General features: G+C 61.8%; 1 protein-coding gene across 1 annotated transcript in view; it reads right to left on the reverse strand.

The window, feature by feature from the left end:
• Window positions 1-19,911, reverse strand: part of RXRA (retinoid X receptor, alpha) — a 68,056-nt gene extending 48,145 nt beyond the window's left edge. The window contains exon 1 of the mRNA XM_011931106.1: window positions 19,038-19,911. The gene's annotated coding sequence lies outside the window, so the exon portion shown is untranslated. The remainder of the gene's footprint in view (window positions 1-19,037) is intronic.
• Window positions 19,912-20,550: the final 639 nt, after the last annotated feature.

Genomic DNA, 20,550 nt, shown 5'->3' on the forward strand with positions numbered 1-20,550 from the left:
TGCGGGCTCTGTCTCTTCCAGGCCATCTATCCATCCCCACCCTTGGTAAGTGGTGGCTCCCACAGGCATTATTCTTAAAACATCCTACTATGGGGCCGGCGTGGTGGCTCACACCTGTAATCCCAGCACTTTGGGAGGCTGAGGCGGGTGGATCACCTGAGGTCAGGTGTCCGAGACTAGCCTGGCCAACATGGCAAAATCCTGTCTCTACTAAAAATACAAAAACTAGCCGGGCATGGTGGCGCGTGCTTGTAAGCCCAGCTACTTGGAAGGCTGAGACAGGAGAACAGCTTGAACCTGGGAGGCGGAGGTTGCGGTGAGCCAAGATCACGCCATCACACTCCAGCCTGGGCAACAAAAGCAAAACTCCATCTCAAAAAAAAAAAAAAAAATCCTACTTTGGACTTGCAGGGGCGCTTGTCACCAGCTGGTCTCCACTGGCTTCCGTGACCCTCCAGGCTCACCCCCACACCACAGGGACAGCATCAGACACCCAGACCCAACCTGGGAGCCAGCAGACACACAACCCTCCCCGCTCAAGGGAGTGGCAGAGGGGCCTGAGTGGCAAAACTGAATGGCGGGATCCAGGAACCTCAGAACCTGAGCCGCACAGGGCCCCACAATCGCACAGCCTCACACCCCTTACACCCACCGTGCCCTCTTAGGGACCACAGGCAATCAATGTGACTCCGAACTCCAAGCAAGGAGGACTCAGGAAGCCCACAGGGACCTCCAGGGCTAAATGGAAGAGAAGAAAGCAGGCCCTGATCCCGGCAAGGGCAGTGCCCAGCAGCCCTACGTGGGCCAAGGCGCCTCACACAGCTACTAGATTTTTATCCTGCACAGAAGAAGTGGTGGAGTGATCGCCCCCTTGGCACAAAACTGATTCTAAAGTGCAGATACCTGGAGGCCGGGAACAAAAGCCATGTACCAGAGATGAATGCCCTGGAATGCCCAGCACCCAGGGCAGGCACAGAGCAGCTCCCTGGGCCCTCAAATGGCAGATCCTGAGTATCGGGGGCTAAGCGGCAGGTTTAGTAACTTGAACTAAGGAATGTTCTTTGTCTTGACTGCTGCCTAGTAATGGCACAGGCTGCTCCCCGAGATGGTGAATTCCCACCACGGGTGTATGCAGGCACCACTCAGGACCCCAGGGACACTCACACCCCAGAGGGTCTGCTGGAAGTGGGAAGGGACGTCCCTGTTGACCAAAGTTCCTAAGCTGCACAGTTCCCTCCAGAACGCTCACCAGTGCCAGGATGCTTCTGCTGCCTGGACCCCAGAGCAGGAAGCCTGGGGAACCCCCACCAACTCCCTTCCGGCCTCTGCCTGGCAGGCGGGGGAGGCAGAGGAGGTGGCAGGAAATGCCAGCCCGACTGTGGTTGGGGAGGGGGCGAGCCCTCAGGACTCCAGCCCCCTCCTGGGCAGCCAGGGAACCTCTGGCTCTTGGAGAGGGGAACTCAAGTCTCCACATCCCTTTGGAATCTGCAGGGCCAATTGTGGCAGGGTCTGGGCGGGCCACAGGCTGGGACCAAGGGATCAGGCCACCTGTTTAGATGAACAACAGAGGACACCCGGGCCATCCAATTCGGGGACCCAGGAAGCCCAGCGGAGGCAAGGACGGTGTTCCAAATGGGGGAGCGTGTGCTGGGGTCCTGTGGGCTCCATGGTGGGGCATCCAGGACGGTGCAGAGGGAGGGCAGGGTGCCCAGGACAGGGGAGGAGCTCGGCCTGCAGTGAGGAAGCCTACCGGGAAAACCAGCACCCAGATGAGAGCTGGTCCTCAGCCTGCCTGCTCCCGGTCCCTGCAACGTCCCTGCAACCCTGTGCCACCTGCCTGGGGACCCCGCCGGAACTGAAACCCCGTGGCAAGCAGCTAGCGAGCCCTCAGAGCTTCCTGGATCGCCCTCCTCCAGCCCCCACCTCCGGAAGTACTGCTTCCCCCGGCCACCCAGGGGAGGGAGAAGGGCAGCGCTGGCGGGGACTGGGACAAGGACGTGGCAGGGACCACGGCGCGTCAAGGTTTGGGGGAAGCTGAAGGTGGTTAGTGTAGGAGGAAGAGGAAGGAAGTGTCCGCAAGCCCCAGAGGGTGAGGGGCCCTGAGGAATCAGGGCGGGGCGGGCAGCCGTGCCCAACACAGGAGGTGCCAGCCATGGTGAGAACGGGTCTCTGCTTACCCTTGGGCCCACAGGACCCACCACTCCCTGATGGACAGACCCTAGGCAACCCCTTAACCTAGATGAGCCTCAGTTTCCCCTTCCGTAAAATGGGCATGCCAACAGCAGAGGCTGTTGAAGATGGGCCTTATGGGCCCTTGGCAGGATGGGCTCTCCATACCTGCTGTGCATCTGTTTCCCGCCTCCCCACAGAGGCAGGCAAAGACTCAGGCCTGTCACCTCCAGCCCCAGGAGCACGGCCACCTCGCGGCCTCCAGGCCAGGTGTCAGCTTACAGCTCAGGTGGCCCAGGCTGGAATTTCAGCTCTTCTGAGGTTACCCTGCCCTTTCCCCAACCAACACCCCGGCCCCAAATCTCAGCCCCATCTGAGGACAGGCCAGATTGACCCCCCTGAATAGTCAGGAGAGACCCAGGCCTGGCTCCACAGGAGCATCTGATGGCAGAGCTCCCCGCAGGCAATGTCAAGGGGCTCCATGGGGAGGTCCAGCCCCTCCCTCGGCCAGGCCTATGAAGTCATCCACCTGCGGGAACCTGGACACTCAGGCCCCTGCTCTAAGCCAGGGGTGCCCCAGAACCACCCAGACTCTGAAGGAGAGAGGAGGATGGGGCCTGACACACCAATGCGTCCATCTCCCTCACTGTAGCCCGCACCTGCTCACAAGACCCCCAGGAAGTGGCCCTAAGGACTGCCGGCTCCCGGGTGCCCTGCAGGCCCCACACAGACCCCTGGCCGGCCTACTCTCTAGCCCTGCCCTACCCAACCTTCCGTAATACACACAGGGATGCCCCAAGGGTCCATGATCAGCCCCCCAGGGCTGGCCAGTGGGCCAGGAGGGAAGGGGTGAGAAGGAAGCTGCAGTAGACACAGGAAGCCACGGTGAGGCCAGGCGGGACTCCACCAAGGGAGGGACAGAGATCTGGGTCTGCCCCAGACACAGTGCCACAGTCCTGCCAGCCCCATGGACACGTGGGAGCTGGGAGTGACCAGGATTGCAGAGCCAGCACGGACAGGCTCCTGCCAGGACTGAGAGGGGACAGACACTTCTCTGAGAGCCCACAGTGTCCCCGCCTCAGGACCGAGCCCAGCCAGGCCAGGTCGGTCAGGCTCTGGATTCCTGTCTGGCCTCTGCCTCTCTGAGTTTGGTCCCCCAGGTTCCACGTGACCAAGAGACCTTCAAGGACTCTGAATACCAAACCCACCTTTATGATCACCCACCCCTGCACAAATGTGGAGAAAGCAGCATCTTGACTCCCTATCTCCTCACCCAGGAGGAGCCAAACACTGGCCTCTCCCTCCTTGAGCTCCACGGGGCCCCCTGACATTGCCTCCCACCCCTCTGCCCTCCCAGCCCAAGAGGCCCCCATGGCAGGGACCTTGTCCAGTTTCCCCAGTGCAAGATCAGGGGCTGGCACAAGGGGAGACTGAGAGACGCAGGGTAGTGAAGGGCCGTGACATCAAGATGAGGGGCCCAGAGGTGCTGCCTGAGGCCTCTGGCCCCTGAGGCATGTAGCATACAAGTGCAGCTGGCCAGGCAGCTCAGTCCGCAAGGGAGACGGATCCAAAGGCAGGGGCAGATCTGCAACCCAGACCTATAAGACCCTGCCAGGGCCCTTCCCCAGAGACCTCCACGAGCTGCCAGGGCATGAGAACGAGGAGTAGTGACCCACAAACCTTGACCTTCCCCAAGCCTCAGTCAGGAGACACCAACCTAACACCCTTCAGTCTTGACTGACCTCAAACTCCCAGGGCACTGGCAGCGGACCCTCATGGAGACAAGCCCCATCAAGGCCCAAAGGGCCTCGGCAGGAAAACCACTCTTGATTATAAAACTTATAGTCTATAAGACTGTAAGTCTATAGTCTTATAATCTATAAAACTATAAGACTCAGCTTAGGGCGATGTCTGTGAAGGCATCCAGCAAGTGTGCAATGACACATCTGCACTGTCACTGCCATCAACATCACCGCTGTCACCATCATCACCGTCATCATAGCCACCACCATCACTACGATCACCATCATCACCGTCATCATCACCACCACCACCACTACGATCACCATCACCATCATCACCATCATCACCACTGCCATCACCAACATTAACATCACCATCATCACCAGCATCAACATCAACACCATGATCATCACCATCAATACTAACATCACCATCATCACCACCATCACCAACTTTAATATCACCACCATCACCATCACCATATACATCACCATCATCACCACCACCATCACTACCATCACCACTACCATCATCACCAACACACATTAACATTCCCATCATCACCAGCATCAACATCAACACCATCATCAACATCAACACCATCATCACCACCAACATCACTGTCATCATTATCACCACCATTACCACCACCACCATCACTATAGTTACCATGACCATCATCAACATCAACACTATCATTGTCACCAACATCACCATCACCGCCATCACTACAGTCACCATAATCACCACCACCAACACCATCATCACCACCATCAATACTAACATCACCATCATCACCACCATCACCAACATTAATATCACCACTATCACCACCACCATATACATCACCACCATCATCACCACCATCGCCATCACCAACATTGATATCACCATCGTTACCACCACCATATACATCACCACCATCACCATAATTGCCACCATCACCACTACCATCATACCATGATGACCATCAACATTAACATCACCATCACCACCATCACCATCACCACCATCACCATCATTACCACCATGACTACCATCAACGTCACCATCATCACCATCATCACCACCACCATCATCAACATCAACACCATCATTACATCATCATCATCACCATCACTATCAGCTAAGCAAACCCTTGCCCTGCTCCACTGTGCAGATGGCAAGCTGAAGCCAAGGCAGAGATGTTGGCAAGTTTTGTCAAAAGTAGCAAGGGGATGGTGTTTTGGGTCCTCTTGACCATAGTGAGCAAGTTGAGGACTGACCAGGGGCAGAAGGAAGAACAGGAAGTGGTGCTCAGGTTGATGGCCACCCTTGCACAGCCCATTCATACAGTCCAGGGGCGCTGAGGTTAGACCTGGTGGTGGCAGGTACAGCTGCAGCCAGCCACAGTGAGGGAAGTGGAAAGCACACCCAGGAGGAAGAGGGTGGTCAGGAGGGGGCTCCCCATGAGTAGTCAGCGCCTGCACCGAGGAAGCATTCGAGACAGAGCTGAGAGATGAAGACACCCGCTAACTGGAGCATGAGGGCCAGGGTCTTTGCATGAACCCCACCCTGCCATGCCTACTCCCCCGAGAAGCCCACCATGGGAGCTGAGGCCACAGGCCTCCCACCACGCCCAGCTACATTCAACCAAATATGCACAAGCCACCTTTCCCAAGTCTTGCAGCTGTTGCTGCGATCACCCACCAGGCTGGCGGGGCTGCCAGATGCCCATGGTGGCCACTGTCCAGGGATGCCCCAGGCGCTAAGGGGCACACTTAATCTGGGGCCAGGCTGCCTGAAACACCATGGTTCAGAAGGGGAAACAGCCCCAGAGCTGCATCCCCTCCCAAATTCTTCACAGCTTAGAGGCAGATGGGGATGAGGGGGGCACACCTGGGCCAGGCAGCTGGGAGGTGCAGGCCAAACCCTTGCCAGACTCCTGGTCCTCTGTGACCCAGCCTCCTGGTTGTGTCATGCCCCCTTCACCACCCTGTGTGTGCCCCAGTGCTACAGGGAGAAGGGCGCCCAGGCCGCCCATGGCTTCAGGCTGACGGCAGAGCTGGCTGCACCCCTCCCTGCCCGGCTCACCCTGTGCTTGGTGCAATTGCCCCAGACGCTGGCTCAGGAAATGCCAATTGCCTACTGTCACTTCCCGCTTCCCCATGACTCCAGGGCTTCCCAGGGCAGGGCGGGTTTTTTCTTTTTTTTTAGGAGAAGCCAAGTGATCACCTGCAGAACTGGCCCCTAACAGGGACAAGCAGGCAGGGTCTGTCCCCAGAGGGCTGAGAGGCTGGCAATGACTGGCCAGTAGCTGTGGGACTCAGAGCCCCATCCCAGAGTGCCTGGCCAGGGCCGGGCTCCCAACGCAGCTGCTACTCCTGCACCCACCCGACAGGCACAAACCTCAAGGGACTCCCATCCCCAAGGTGCAGCCCGCATGGCCAGAATGAAGTCCCGAACCCAGAGGCCAGGACCAGGGACCCCAAATCTGAGGCTGGCCCTTTTAGGAGAGCTACAGGGCATCTGATTTTACCTGGAAGCACCCACACCCCCCCAGCCTAAAGATGGCTGGGGTAAGCGAGAATACATGTAGCCTCATTAACGGGGTCACCCACCCATCCCAGGGACCCAGAAGTCAGGAGCGCTTGGACCAGCCAGAGCCAAAGAGGAAGCCAGAGGAGTGCCGTGATGGAAATCGCCCAGCTCCAGGGCCAGGCCTGTCCAGCCACTCTCTCTCCACTGGTTCCCAAAAAGGAGCTCCTGCTGTGAGGGTACAGGGAGGAGGCGGGCTCAGAGGCCACCCACCTAGAGAGATGCCAAGAGGCCCTGAAGAGTCCTGAGAGCTGCTTTCCAGCCACAAAGCCGGAGACACTCAGCAAGCTGACCTGTGCCCCTGTACGGCCATTCCCCGTGAGGCATGGTGAGCAGACCACCCGACTGCTGCCCGGGGCAGACGCTAGGAGGGTGGGAGTCAAGCCCCAGTCCTGGCGGAGTCCCCATGGGAGGAAGCGGAGTCACGGAAAGGGCACGATCAAAGGCGTGGGGCCACCAGGAAGCCGGGAGCCCCAATCCCCTGTGTGTGACGTCTTCCCCACCCTCCCCCACCGCAAAATGGAGGCTCTGACACCGGTGCCTGCCCTGCCCACTGCACCAAGCCCGGTGACTCTCACGGCCCCCTGCAAACACACAGACCCCCTCAGGTGATAGAGGAGCTGCTGTAGGCCACAGCTCCCACAGCGCAAACACCTACTGCAGGTGCACGCCAGGCCAACATTTCGTTACACAGCTCACAGAAGTGTGACAATGGGGAGAAGCTTCTCCTGCGCCTGTCCTGCAGGGGAGGAACCGGGGCTCAAGGAGGCAAGATGCTTCCAAGCCCGGAACAAGAGCTGCCGGGCCAAGGCCTGGAGCCCTGGCCTTCTGAAGCCTCAGTCCACCCCTTGGCCACCCCTCGACCACCAGGGTGGCCAGACACAGCAGACGCCCATGAGCCCTGAGAGTTCCAGCAATGACGCCCACCTTGGAGGACAGGCACCAGCCCGGGGACTTGGCAGGACGCTCACCTCTCCAGGGCCAGGCAGGGGCTCCTGGGCACCGCAGCCTCCCTTCCAGGCCGTACCCCTGAACTGTGTCTAGCACCTCCACAGGGCCAGACCTTCGAGGAGGGTGAGTGGGAAGCAGGGGAATTCCTGGAGAAACCCCGCCTGCCCCACAGCCCGCCTGTGCGGCGAGGGGGCCCCCAGCCTGTGGGCTCCTGGGGGTAGTTTCCCTTCAACAGGAAAATAAATCATTCTTGTTTCATTTTGAGCCATGTGGCTCTTGGTGGCTCAGAGGCCCCACCACCGCCGCCAGCAGCTCTGTCGTGGAACGGCCAGGCTTTCCACCCTCAGGGCGGCTCTCCACCCTCAGGTGCACGGCCACTTGGCTCAGAAACACACCTGCAGACCCTCAGGTCCCACCCGTGGTGGAGCGTGGCCAGCTCCACGCAGGAGGCCGACACGATGGTTCCGTCGGGGACTCTGGAAAGATCAAGGCAGAGGATGTTCCCCCAGTCAGGTCCTGGGGCCTGGTGTGGGGCCGGCCTCTCTGGGGGACGTCCCCGGTCCTCCCATGGCTGGTGGAGCAGCACCACTTGCAGATGTGGTTAGAGCAGGCAGGGCACAGCTGCTGGGGCCTCGCGGTGGACAGAGTCCAGGCAGGGAGTCCCCAAAGGACACAGAACCTGCTCAGCACCCAAGGCTGGCAGTGGGGGCCCTCTCCGGCTGGTCCCGATTTTCCAAGAACCCCCTCCACACCCACGCCGTAAGCCCAGGCCCACCCTAGCACACCGCATCCCCCCACAGAAGAGGCTCGCCACCCACACACCCTAGCTGGGTGCCTGTCATGTGCAGGGACCCAACTGGCGGGGCATCTGCAGACTGGGGACAGGGCCTCACCCATGAGACAGACCGAGAATAGGACGTCAGACCGCTAAGCAGGACTTCCCCCATCACAGCCCTGGCATGGGCGCCCTCCCTGCCTCTGCCACCCCCAGGGCCAGGGCTGTGGCGGAGCTCACCCACATCAGCCCAGAGGCTCAACTGCACCCAGACTTGCCTCTTCCAAGTTCAGCCTCAGCACGTCCCTCCTGCCCCACAGAAACTTGCTGAGGGCCCGGGTCAGGCTCGTCACCACTCTGGGCGAGACAAACCAGCCCGTGGCCACGGATGCCACAGGCTGAGCCTCAGAAACCTCCCTCCTGGCTGCCGTGCCTGCTGTGAAGGGCCTGGCCCCCCACCCACTGTCCCAGGCTAGGGGCTTTGGACTTTGAGAGTGTAATGGGGAGCCCTGGGAACTTCTGGCAGTGACAGAGTGGACATCCTGCCAAGTGACCCGTGGAGGGGACGGCAACGGAGAGGAGGGTGTGCTGAGCTGGCTTTAGCCTGGCCTGGACTAGGTCTGAACTTGGTCACTTCTAGGGGGGCCCGGGCCCCTACCCACTGTGTGCCAGACGCCCCCTCCCCTTCCCTTAAGCCCAGGGAGAGGGGAGTGGGCTCCACCCTGCACCAAGGAGATGCTAACCCAGGAGGCTGAGAGGAAATCCTTCTGGGGCATCCAGGCAAGCACAGGCCCCAGCCCACTGCCCCCAGGACGGCCACCCCCATCCTCACCAAGGCTCTGACCCAAGGCCTCACTGCATCCCCTCCCAGTCACACCAATCGGCACGTGTCAGGGTACCGTGGCAGCAGGAGGGGACGAGCCACTGGCCTGCGGACGTGAGGGTGAACAGGTGGCAGGCAGCATCTCTGCTCCTCAGCGCCCAGCCCTAAGAACCCGAGACGGGGCTGCAGCCAGCGTGCACAGCAACTCCGAGCCTAGCCAGCAGCCGCCAGGGGCCTTGGAAGGAAGGGGAGGGATGGACAGGTCAGCGGCAGCTATGGAGTCTCTCTCCAGACTCCGGGTGACTCCATCCACAGAGTGTCTCCCACAGGAATGTCCGCCAGCCCCTGTACAGGCAGAGTCAGATACGGCCAAGTCCAGACCTAGCCCAGGCCAGGCTAAGGCCAGCTCAGCACACCCTCTCAACCACTGTCTCCTCCGCTGGTCACTTGGCAGAATGTCCACTCTGTCACCACCAGAACTTCCCAGGGCTCCTTATTACACCCCCAAAATCCAAAGCCCCAGGCCTAGGACAGAGGCACCCAAGCCCTGGCCCCCCTAGCCCTCTGGGGCTAGCCCTCTGCTGTCCCAGGGCTCCCCATTATATCCCCAAAGTCCAAAGCCCCCGGCCCAGGACAGAGGCACCCAAGCCCTGGCCCCCTAACCCCCTGGGGCCGGCCCTCTGCTGTCCCTGTCCAGCACCCTTCCCAGCCTGCTTGGCCTCACCAACCTCCACTTCTCTGAATCCCACGAGCAGCCCCCAGGGGGTGACCAAAGTCAGCGTCCACATGTGCGGGAAACCCAACAAAACTGCATTTCCACCATTTTCTCCCCTCCTGACAAATCCGGGAAAACAGGTTCTGTGCAATGGAAACAACGTGCACTCTGTGCCATCCAGAGGCGCAGGGGACGGGAACGAGCTGGGGGCATCCATGACAGGACGGGCCAGGTGGCAGACATGACTCTCCGAGGAGGACCCAGGAGACCAAATCCCTCCTTGGAGGACCAGAGCTTGGCAGGGAGGTGAGAAGACCCAGCTTAGGGGATGGGGTAGAGAGGACACAGGCCTGAGGCCACCCTGGAGGAAGCAGGTCACCGGGTCTCAGCCCTCTGGGGCATCCAGCAGGAAGAAGGGGAGCCAGAAATGCGCCTTCCAGGGCTTCTGACCCCCACACAGTCCGTCCAGCAGCCCCCGCCAAGCAGGGAGGGGGCTCCATCCCTCCAGAGAGCGCACAGCCTCCAGACATCTGGAGACCCTCAGCATCTGCCCCAGGGCACCCGGCTGTCACCTGGCTCATGAGGAGGAGGGGGCAGAGGAAGGACAGCGAAGGATGACTCCCCTCCTCACCCAGGTGCAGGAAGACCAGGGAAAGGGGCCGGGAAAGCCCGACGCGCCCAGAATGGCGGCCACCAACTCCAGAAGCTAAAACCTCTCCGCGCCCGACTCACAGGAGAGGCTCCTGCTCAGGGCCTTTCACTCAGCTGCACACCCAACACTAAGCTGATGCTTTAGATGACTCCCCAGAGGATAAGCAGTCAGACAGAGGTAACCGTGGGAGAAAGCACCATCACCACGAGGCCATGGGGAAAGGGGTACGAATCAAAGTCCAGCAGCCAAAAATACAACAGGCCCTGGGTCCCACTCCTGCACACGACCGGAACAACATCCCAAGTCATCGCCAGGAGAGACAGTAAGCGTGCTTCGGGAGATGCTGAGAGTGCCTGGCCCAGCCACCAGATGCCCGCAGTGACCCCAACACATGTGCCTGTGCACGCAAGTGCGCGCGCACACACTGCTTCTAGCTGAGAACATCGAAGACATCCCCAGCCCTGACTGAGGCGCACACAGTCTAGCAGCCCGGGACCCCTGAGTGAGGCGCACGCAGTCTAACAGCCCGGGACCCCTGAGTGAGGCGCACGCAGTCTAACAGCCCGGGACCCCTGAGTGAGGCGCACGCAGTCTAACAGCCCGGGACCCCTGACTGAGGCGCACGCAGTCTAGCAGCCCGGGACCCCTGAGTGAGGCGCACACAGTCTAACAGCCTAGGACGTTTTCTGCAGAAAAGTAACGTAATACAAATTCAAACCTCCTGTCACATCAAGAAAGCTGACCTGGAAAATCCTTTCTGCGCCCACTTTACAGATGAGTACACTAAAGCCAAGAGCTGAAGAGGCCTCTCTGTGGTCACCACGGGGCGCAGAGATAAGAGTCCTATAAGCGCTTCCTGCCCTCCAGAAAGAGTCGCCAAAGGGATCTGAATTCAGACTCCCCAATGTCACCTCCGAAACAGAAATCAGAGTTAGTTCTTTGCTGCAAGAGGCTGGGGCTTTCAAAAAACCTTGGGCTCACAGAGTCAGGCTGGGAAGGCGTCTTCACCATCACCCCAGACAGCCCAAGCGAGGCAGGTGCTTGGGGGAAAAGGGGAGACACTGAGCCCAGAGAAGCCCAGGACAGGCTCATGGTCACCAGTAAGTCAGGGCTGGCGCCGCGACGACTGTGCGGGGCAGGCAGGCCGCACACCTGCTGCTTACTGACAGCACAAAATGAGGGAAACGCTCGTGGACGGCTCCGCAAGGCAGGTGGCCCTGGTCAAGGACTGCGGGGTCCCCAGGTGCACTGTGTTCTATTTCAGGTGTCCGCTCCAAAACCAAGCAGCTCCTAGAGACTGCCCGGCACAGCCTCACCTGGCATCCATCAATGCCCATGCAGTGCTGAGGAAGGCTGGGCTAAATATTTACAAATTGCGAAAGGACTTTTAAAACGCCTGCGAAAATCGAGATGGTCCAGGCTTGCACCCTGGCCAGACCGATCCGGTCTGAGTCCCCCCCGAGGCTCCCCATGGTCTTGGGAGAGTTTCTCCACGGCACTGAGCCTGTCTTCCTGTACCGTGGGCGCCGAGAGCGCATCCTTCTAGGGACGTCTGTGAAGACACATGAGCACTCCACATGGGCCCTGGCACTCTGTGCATGCCAATTAACAGACCTCCTTGCCATGAAAAAGAAACGGGACGTGAGCCAGGGCCGGGCAGGGCTGAGCAGCCGGGAGCCGGCTCTGGCCTCCATCAGCAGGATGGGTGTGGGGACCCTCCGACTCAGCCCCCTCACTCCCTGCATAGAACGGCTGCCCCTACTTCTCCCCTCTCAGCCACCCCACACCACAGCCACAGCAGCGGCCCAGGGCAAGCGGAGGCTGACCGTTTACCCCCAGTCTGGTCGCTTAACCTCCCTGCTGCTCTCTGGCACAGTGTCCCAATGCTGGGCTCAGGAGAACAGAGTCAGGTCTACTGCACCCCTCCGGCTACACAAGTCCCTGCCACCACCCAGCCTCAGTTTCCTCATCTGTAAAATGGGAGTGGGGCAGACCCCAAGGGGTCCTCCACAGAGCCTCAAGGTAAGGAGAGGGAGGAGAACCACCCACGCTCCCACCCTTGTCCAGAGCCCCGAGTCCGGGTCTTTCCTCTGGAACAAAGTGGCCTGAAAGGAGTCCTCAGGCCCAGACACCCAGGGGAGACCAGGGAACCCAGTGGTCCTGGCCTCGGGCTGCAGGACAGGGCCAGCCTCAGTTTGCTCATCTGTTGCTGACAGCGGCAGCCTGGGAGAATCAGAATGCTCCCAAGACACCCTCAGCACGGCCACGTACGGAGCAGCCGTGACCAGGCCACACGCATACTCCATGGAGCGGGATGTCGCAGACCTGGCCCCCACACCTCCCCAGCCTCTCCCCACCTGGGGACCCCAGATCCTCTCCCCCACAGCCCCAGCAGACCCGCCATGAGTCTCACACTCCAAAGGCAAGACACAGGCACCCTCCCAGGCCACATGGAATGGCCACCAAACCTGGCCCTCACCTGCCAGCCACCTGCGGTCCCGTGCCCGCCAGGCCAGGCCACTGCCCGAGAGAGAGGCGAGAAGGTGCAGCCTCATGGCGAGAGCAGGTGACAGGTCCCACCACAGGGGCGGCCCCATCAGCCACCAGCCGGGGGGCTCAGGGTCCCACAGCCTCGGGCGATGCAGTGCGGCGGCTGGGTGGGCAGGAAGGGGCCTGAGGGAGGCGGCTGAGCCGAGCTGGAGTCTCTTCCAGGCAGCCTGGAGCTGGTTGCAAGCAAGTGGTGCTCATGCTGGCCTGGCAGCCCAGTTCCCCTTTCCCAGAGCCGCCCGGTCCCCCACCCTCAACCAGACACCTGTGACCACAGGCGGCTGCCATTGGCCAAAGCCAAGAGCTTCTTGGAAGAGGACAAGGACCCCGGCCTCATTTCCTCAATCCGAGACACGATCGTCACGCCCGCAGCTGGTGCAGCAGATGGTCTGCCACCCAGCAGGGGCCGGGGCAGGACAAGGGCAAGGCCCGGACGTTGGGCAGCCCCAAGTTCAAATCCGGCTCCACCAAGCCAGCTGCCCACTGCAGGCAGATCAGGTGACCTGGCTGAGCCCATTCCCCAGCTGCGTGCTGGGGTGCACGGTGCCAGCCGGCATGCAGGAGTGTGGATAACCGGACACGGGGTGCCTGTACTTGTCCTGGCCTGGAGTGGTGGCCTGAAAGAAGCCCAGGCAATGTTTGGGGGCCACCACCGCTCGCCCAGGCCCTCACGTCCCCACCATGACATCCCCACCTGCTCCCAGCAAGGGTCACACTGAACAGGGAGCCCCGGAGAGGCCAGCACATGGGTCCTAGGGGGTGTGTCCTGTGGGGGACGTGGGGGACGCGGAGGCCTGAGTCCAGGAAACAGGCCAGGAGTCAGGCCTGGCAGGGCAGGGGCCGGCATGGAGCAGAGCCTCGGATACTGGTGAGGCAGCGCCTGAGCAGCTCTGGATGGAACCCGCCTTGGGGGGCTTGAGGAAGCACGGGGGCAGGAAAGGGGCCTCCACGGCTCCCAGCCTCCCTCCAGCCACACAACGAGGGCTTTCTTCCAGGGCACAGAACGCCTTTTGTGGCCCATCAGCCAATGGCCAAGCCCAACGCCGGTAGTGAGTGTGGGGGTGTGGACACGCAGCTTTCAGCCCTGCCAGCCCCTGGCATGCTAGTGGGGGTCCTCAGTTCCCACCCACCCAGAGGGCCTGAGACCCAACCAGCTCTGCCCACAGTAGGTTGCCCTGCCCAGGCTGCAGAGGCCATGGCCCGGGAACCAGGCCCCAAGGAAGGCTGTGCAGGGGTAGCTCTGAGCCGCAGGGACTCACAGCCCACGCCCCGTCTGTGCCCATCCCAGGCCAGGAGCTTCCTGCCTGCCCCACCAGTGCTGGGGACAGGCCGCCAAGATGTCACGCAGGGCTGGAGGGGAACCAGAATTCTCCCGTGATAGCGCCCCCACACGCTCACGCCCGTCTGAAACTTTTCTGCAGGCGGTGCTCAGGGCTGGAGGCCAGGCTGGCCCTGAACCACAGGACGGCACTGCCCCGCCTGAGCACAAGGAAAACCACTGCCCCCAAAACCCCAAGGCATCAGCGTCAAGGCGGCAGGTGGGACACAGAGAGCTCCTTTCCTCCTAGAAGACAGAAAAGGGCCAGAGAACCATCGACCCCAGGCTGACCGGGTGACAGCCAGCCCAGTACAGCCCCACCTCGGCCTCTTCCTCCAGCTCTGGCCCCTGCCCCACAGCACGCCCTGCATGGGCCCACGCAGCCGCTCTCTCTGCACCCACAGCTCCGCCAGCTGAGGGGCCCAGGGCAGGTCTCTTCCCTCCTGGGTCTCACCCACCACAAAAGCCCACGCTCTGCAGAACCCACTAAACTCCCAAGCCTCCCTAGCTTTGGGCTGTCCCCAGCTTGCTGGTGTCTCCACTGCTGCCACATCTCCTGATTCCAACCTCAGTCACTGGGGACCCCAGCACAGTTCGCGTTCCCCTGCACTGCCAGCCCAAGCCACGTGCAGCAGGGAACCATGAGTGTCTGCCTGGTTTGGAGTTCAAATGCGATGAGGGAGGTCCCCGAGGTGACACTGAGGAGGGTCCAGGACTCCCCGCCGGAGTGACAGTGTGGAGGGTCCAGCACACCCCTCTGGGGTGACAGTGTGGAGGGTCCGGGACTCCCCCTCAAGGGTGACAGTGTGGAGGGTCTGGGACTCCCACACTAGGGGTGACAGTGTGGAGGGTCCGGGACTCCCACACTAGGGGTGACAGTGTGGAGGGTCCGGGACTCCCCCCACCAGGGTGACAGTGTGGAGGGTCCGGGACTCCCAGCTCTAGTGAGGAGAAGACAGGCTTTTGTTGAGCTGGTGTCTGTACAACAGGCACATGCCAGTCTCATAATAACAACACAAACAACCCCCAAGGCCTGGTTTCATCAAGACCCGGGCCAGACGGTCCCTCAGTCTCCTGGGTGTTGGCCGGGATCCCTCCTCCCTCCTCTGAACTTTCCAGCTCTCTGCTCATCTGGTTCAGGGCCTGGAACCTGGACAAGCTCGTCCGACGGACGGACGAGGGGATGGTGCCTGGAGCGAGGGTCACAGCCCACCCATCTGTCCTCACGCAGCCCAGGTCGAAGCTTTATTCCCAAGAGGCACACCGTGCCACCACGCCAACTGCCACCTCAGCTGTGACCCCCAGATCCTCACCAGCTGCCTGAGGGCCTGGTTCCCAGAGTAGGGAGGGGAGTGGGGGGTGCGAGGCCCCCCATGGGAACCTCCAGCCCTCACCCCATCGATGTGCTTCATTTATGCCCAACAAGCCTCACTGACAACGAAGCGGTGCGGTCTCATGAGACTCGGAATGAGGGTCCATGTCTCCGTCCCAGCCATGTCCCAGGGTTGACCTCAGCCCCAGAGGGGACAGGCAAGGTCCGAGACTGCAGGGCCCCTCACAGAGCCAGCAGAGACTGACCTCCCACCTCGGCAGGTCTGGTGCTGGTCCCCGGACACATCCTGACCTGCAGCAGGCTCCCAGCCCGCCACACCCGCTCAGGCCACACAAGACAGCCTCACCTCCATCCTGCCTCACCCTGACGTGGCTCACCAGTGAGAGAAAGATGCCCACAGCAAGCCCTTCTGGGGTGAAGCAGCCCGGGCTCTCAGTCCCTCACAGCCCACCCGTGCGTGCTGACACCAGGCAAGCCTCTGGCAGGACAAGGGCTTAGATGGGTCCACCCTGTTCTTCCCCACCTCTGTGCACACACACAGCCACATCTGCCCAGCCACCCACGGCATGAGATCCCAGCAGCTCAGGGCCTGCCCCTGGGGCACGGCCAGGGGGCTCCAGTCCCACTGCAGCCCCTTCTGAGCCCCTCAGCCACGGTCTCGCTAACCAGGCCCTGTCCAGACAGCCCAAAGGTACGCCTGCATTCGGCCTGTCCAAGAACTCTGCGCCTAGCACCGGGGCAGAGTCCACACTGGCTGAACGCTGCCCTCAGGTGGGCAGGGCCTCCCCAGCCACAGTTCTCACGCCCATGTCTTCCCAGTTCAGAGAGGGCCACGCTACAGACCAGGGTCTCCCAGAGAGCCGGCGGTTACACAGTTACCAGCCCACCCTCACACCGCCCACCCAGGCCTCAGCACCTCACCCTGGATAACTGGAGGGGGTTGACTCATAACCCAAAAGGCCCCGCCCTCGTGAATTCACACCCCAGCACCCTGTGAATCTCACACACCTACTGTTCCATCAGTGCACAGGGGCCCATGGTGTCCAGTCCCCAGCCTCTGGCCCACTCTGCCAGTCCAGCAAAGCCAAGACAGCAGCCAGGGGCTTTTCCACAGGACAGGCAGCAAGGGCAGGGCTTCCCACCAGATGCCCTGGGCCTGCCCCAGCCCCCAGCTCCGGTCTCCTCAGCACCCAGCTGGCCCCCAGGGAGCGCCACTGCAGCCCCCACTGTCTCTCCAGGTCTCACTCCTTCCAGCCAAGGTGCTGGAGGCCAGAGCTTGGGTTCCAGCCAGAGCCCTCTGAGCCCAAGCAAAAGCACGCACACACACATACACCACCCAAACCTCTTCCTTCCTCCCCACATGCAGCCAGCGGCGAGCGCGCAGGCAGGGGCAGCAGCAGGTCGGGAGGCAGATGCCAGCCCAGAGGGCGGGGAACACTATCTCCCAGCAGCTACACCTTGGCTCAGCCCGCTGCCCTGCCCCCCACATCCTGGCAGGGCTTGTGTGCATCTTGGTGGGGGTGGAGGGTCATTACAGAGCAAAGTGCCCAGCTTGCCTACTGGCCTCTCCCAAACTCCTGGGTCCAGGGACAGAGGGAGAGGAGGGGACGTGGGGAGGACCCCGCTGACTGCTACACCGAGGAGGCGGTGGCTTCACCTGCCCACAGGTACGGTTTTCATCTGAGCAGCCCCCACCGGGAGGCTGCATCCAACTTGTCCTATGGGCCCCACACACCGAAGGCACCTTGTGGCCACTTTACGAGGGAGCACCTTGTGGCACACCCTGCTGAGCACCCCGGGAAGGTCGGGCTAATCTGCAGTGAAGCCCTTCAAAGCCCTAACCAGGGCCGCTGAAGAAAACAGGCAGAGCCAGGAGGCCCCACCCCCAAATCCACCTGAGGAACTCGGTCATTCACTTGCCTACCTACCTGCCGGCCAGATCCCTCAAGGCCAGCGCCACCCTCTCTACCACAGGGGCCTTGTGGCCACGGAGGAGGAAGAAGGGCGGGCACCATACAGACCATGGTGTCCTGCCCCACCCAGCCCCCACCGTCTCCCACCAGCCCCTCTCAGCCCCTGGCCTGGCCCTTACAGCACATACGGTTATTCCCTCTGCATCTTCCTGCCAGGGACACCTCCTCCAGGAAGCCTTCCCTCTCCTGCTCAGACAGTTAGAAGATCCAACAGGGCCCAGCCCTGAGAGACAGCCCTGAGAGAGCCCCTCTCAGCACTCTGCCCCAGCGCTGTCAGTGCTAAGGTCTGAGCTCAACTCCTCCGGACAGGGCTCTACCAGCAGGTGAGACCAGCCACACCCCTGGACCCAGGACCCATCCCAGGCTGGGCACCTTGGCTGCACACTCCCACACCCCTGCCTCTTCAAAGCCTCTGCAGCTCCAAGATCTCCCTCCCCAGGGTCCCCCTCTCCAGGGCCTCCCTCAACCTTCCCAGCCCATGTCTGTCCTTCTTCAAATCAGTGCCCACTGCAGGCTCTGACAGCAGCAGCGGCGGCTCAGAGAAGGAAAACCCCTTGTCTGGATCACGGAGCTGGCCCGAGGCCTCTCCAGGTTCAGACTCGGTCTCTGTCTGACGGGGTCCTGCACCTCCTACCCCCTGGGGCCACATTTCCCCGGTGTAGTGAGAGGCACCTCCTGAACCCTCAGCTGCTGGGAGGGGTTCCCAGGGGCTCTGCTGTCTCTACTGCAGACAGACAGTGGGGGATCCGGCCACGGGTATGAGGTGCGAGGTGCCGACAGCTCAAAGCCCCTGACCTCAGGACGGGCAGCCCTGGATTCTGGAGGAGGCCTTTCCTCTGGCCTCACACCTGGGCCAGACCTGGGTGCCAGGGAACTGCAAAGGTGCTCCATGAGGCTCGGTGGCCAGCTTCACTCCCCACCTGGCCTAAGAGCTGGGACAACCCATAGCCAGGTGTCGTGGGGCAGCAACAGGAGGGCCAAGGCCTGGCCACAAAGGCAGCCACAGACAGCAGGGACCCCACGGCACTGGCTCACCAGCCCTTCCCAGGTACCGTCCCCGGACACCCCAACCATCACACGGAGGGGCCCGTCCTGTCTACCTCCCGGCCTGCAGCCTCCTCCCAGGGGGGCCGCCCACCTACGAGGCGGTATTTGCTCCTTACAACCACTGGCTCATGGGAGCCTCCTCCCTTCTCACGGCCTCCCCAGCCCCCATCCGACCCCACGCAAAGCCCCCAGCCCTGATCTGGCTCCCGGCTCCTGACCCAGGTTCTCCAGGAGAACCCAGGCAGGACCCCACCCCACCCCTGCCCCCAGGCCAAGCCATGGGCAGGCCAGCCTCAGCACACCAGCTCACAGTGCCCTGGCCACCCCCGCTCCCCTCCTGGGATCGGTGTGACTCACAGGGCCGGCACGCCACCTCCGGCCTACCCCGCGGACGGCCACCCCCAACACACGCACCTGCCCAGACTTGCCGCTGGTGGACGGTGGTAGTGCCAAGGCCACACTGGGCCCTCGGGTGGCATGACCGACCACAGCAACAGAGGGGCTGCAGGGGAGAGGGCAGGAAGGTTGTGCTCAGGCAGGGAGCATAGAAAAGGCAGCCCCTGCTGTGCTGGAGTCCCTAATCCTGAAGCTCTGACAGCCCCAAGGCCTTCCCGCCCTCCAGGGGAAGCAGGCTGGAAGGCCTGAGTCTCCAACGGAGAGACCAGCATGCTTCCAGGCTCTGCTGTACTGGAGAGGGGGCTGGAGCCACCACGGCCAGATCCCAGGGCCACTGCCCCTCCCACACAAGGCCCCAGGGTTGGAGCTGGGGAAAGCTGAGCTCCATCCTTAGGGGCAGCTGGGTCCAGGTCCCTACAGACCACAGGCACAGAGGGGCTGAGTTGGACCCACGCATCCGCCCAGGCTGGGCCAAAGGTCTTCTCGTCTGTACGCTGCGGCTGTCCTGCTACCTCCCAGGACCGCAGGGAGCGGGGTGGCAGAGACGGTCTGGAGCAGGAGCATGAGACCCTGCGGCTGTCAGGGAGCATAGGAGCATTGTCTAAGGCCTGGAGCAAGCCCCTGATGAAGGAGACCCACCAAAACCCTGGGCCACGGCCACTGGCAGTGCCCGCCACAGACGGTCAGTGATGGGCAGCGACTCAGTCCCAGGGGCCCTCCTCAACTTCCTGGACACAGACACAGATGCTTTGGATGGCCAGGAAGTGAAGGGAGACCCTGTCTCAGGGTGCCCCAGAAGCAGCTCACCACAGGACAGACAGCCTCCCCTCCCACTGTCTGTCACGGAGCTCCTGGCCCTCCTTCATCTCCACCTCATGCACAGGGCATCTGTGCCCTTGGCAACAGCTGTTGCTGACGGGGCAGGCCCGAGCCCCGCCCTTGGGGAGCCCACAGGGGTCAGGAAAGGCCCAGCTAAGCACGGACAAGCAGGTCCAACCGAGAACAGCATAATTCCGGGTCCTGCTGTGCAGAGGAGGTGTGGTGGGGATGAGCTATAGGGCTGGAGGAGCCGGGTGGGCCCCACAGACTGGGCTGCATCCAGGAGCTCAGCTGGTAGGCAGGTGACCCAGCAGGAGTTGCGTTTGCTGACTGACAAATGGGTGCGGCTGAGGTCCACCCCCACCCACAAGGAGGGAAGGCAAGAGACGTGTGTCCCCACCCGCGGACAGCGGCAGGACCTCTCTTCCAGGCACAGGATGAAGCAGGACAATCTGACTTGAGGAAACGAAACAAACTCACAGCCAAGGATGGCCTGGCTCCTGCCCTCCAGGCTCCAGAGGCCGCTCCCGAGGCTGCCTGGACTCCTGCAGGCACCCCTGCAAGGCTGGGGTGCTTCACAGCCTGGGGTCTGCTCCCTCGGCAAACCCCAACTCCAGGCTGCCTTTGGAAGCAACTGGATGGCACCCGCTGCCCGGGGTCAGCACTCCCTACCCACCCCTCCTGTGACTCTGAGCGGCCCACCCAGCCTAAT

This window comes from Colobus angolensis, unplaced genomic scaffold (genome assembly GCF_000951035.1).
Source record: "Colobus angolensis palliatus isolate OR3802 unplaced genomic scaffold, Cang.pa_1.0 Scaffold9, whole genome shotgun sequence".
In the NCBI taxonomy this organism is placed as follows: domain Eukaryota; kingdom Metazoa; phylum Chordata; class Mammalia; order Primates; family Cercopithecidae; genus Colobus; species Colobus angolensis.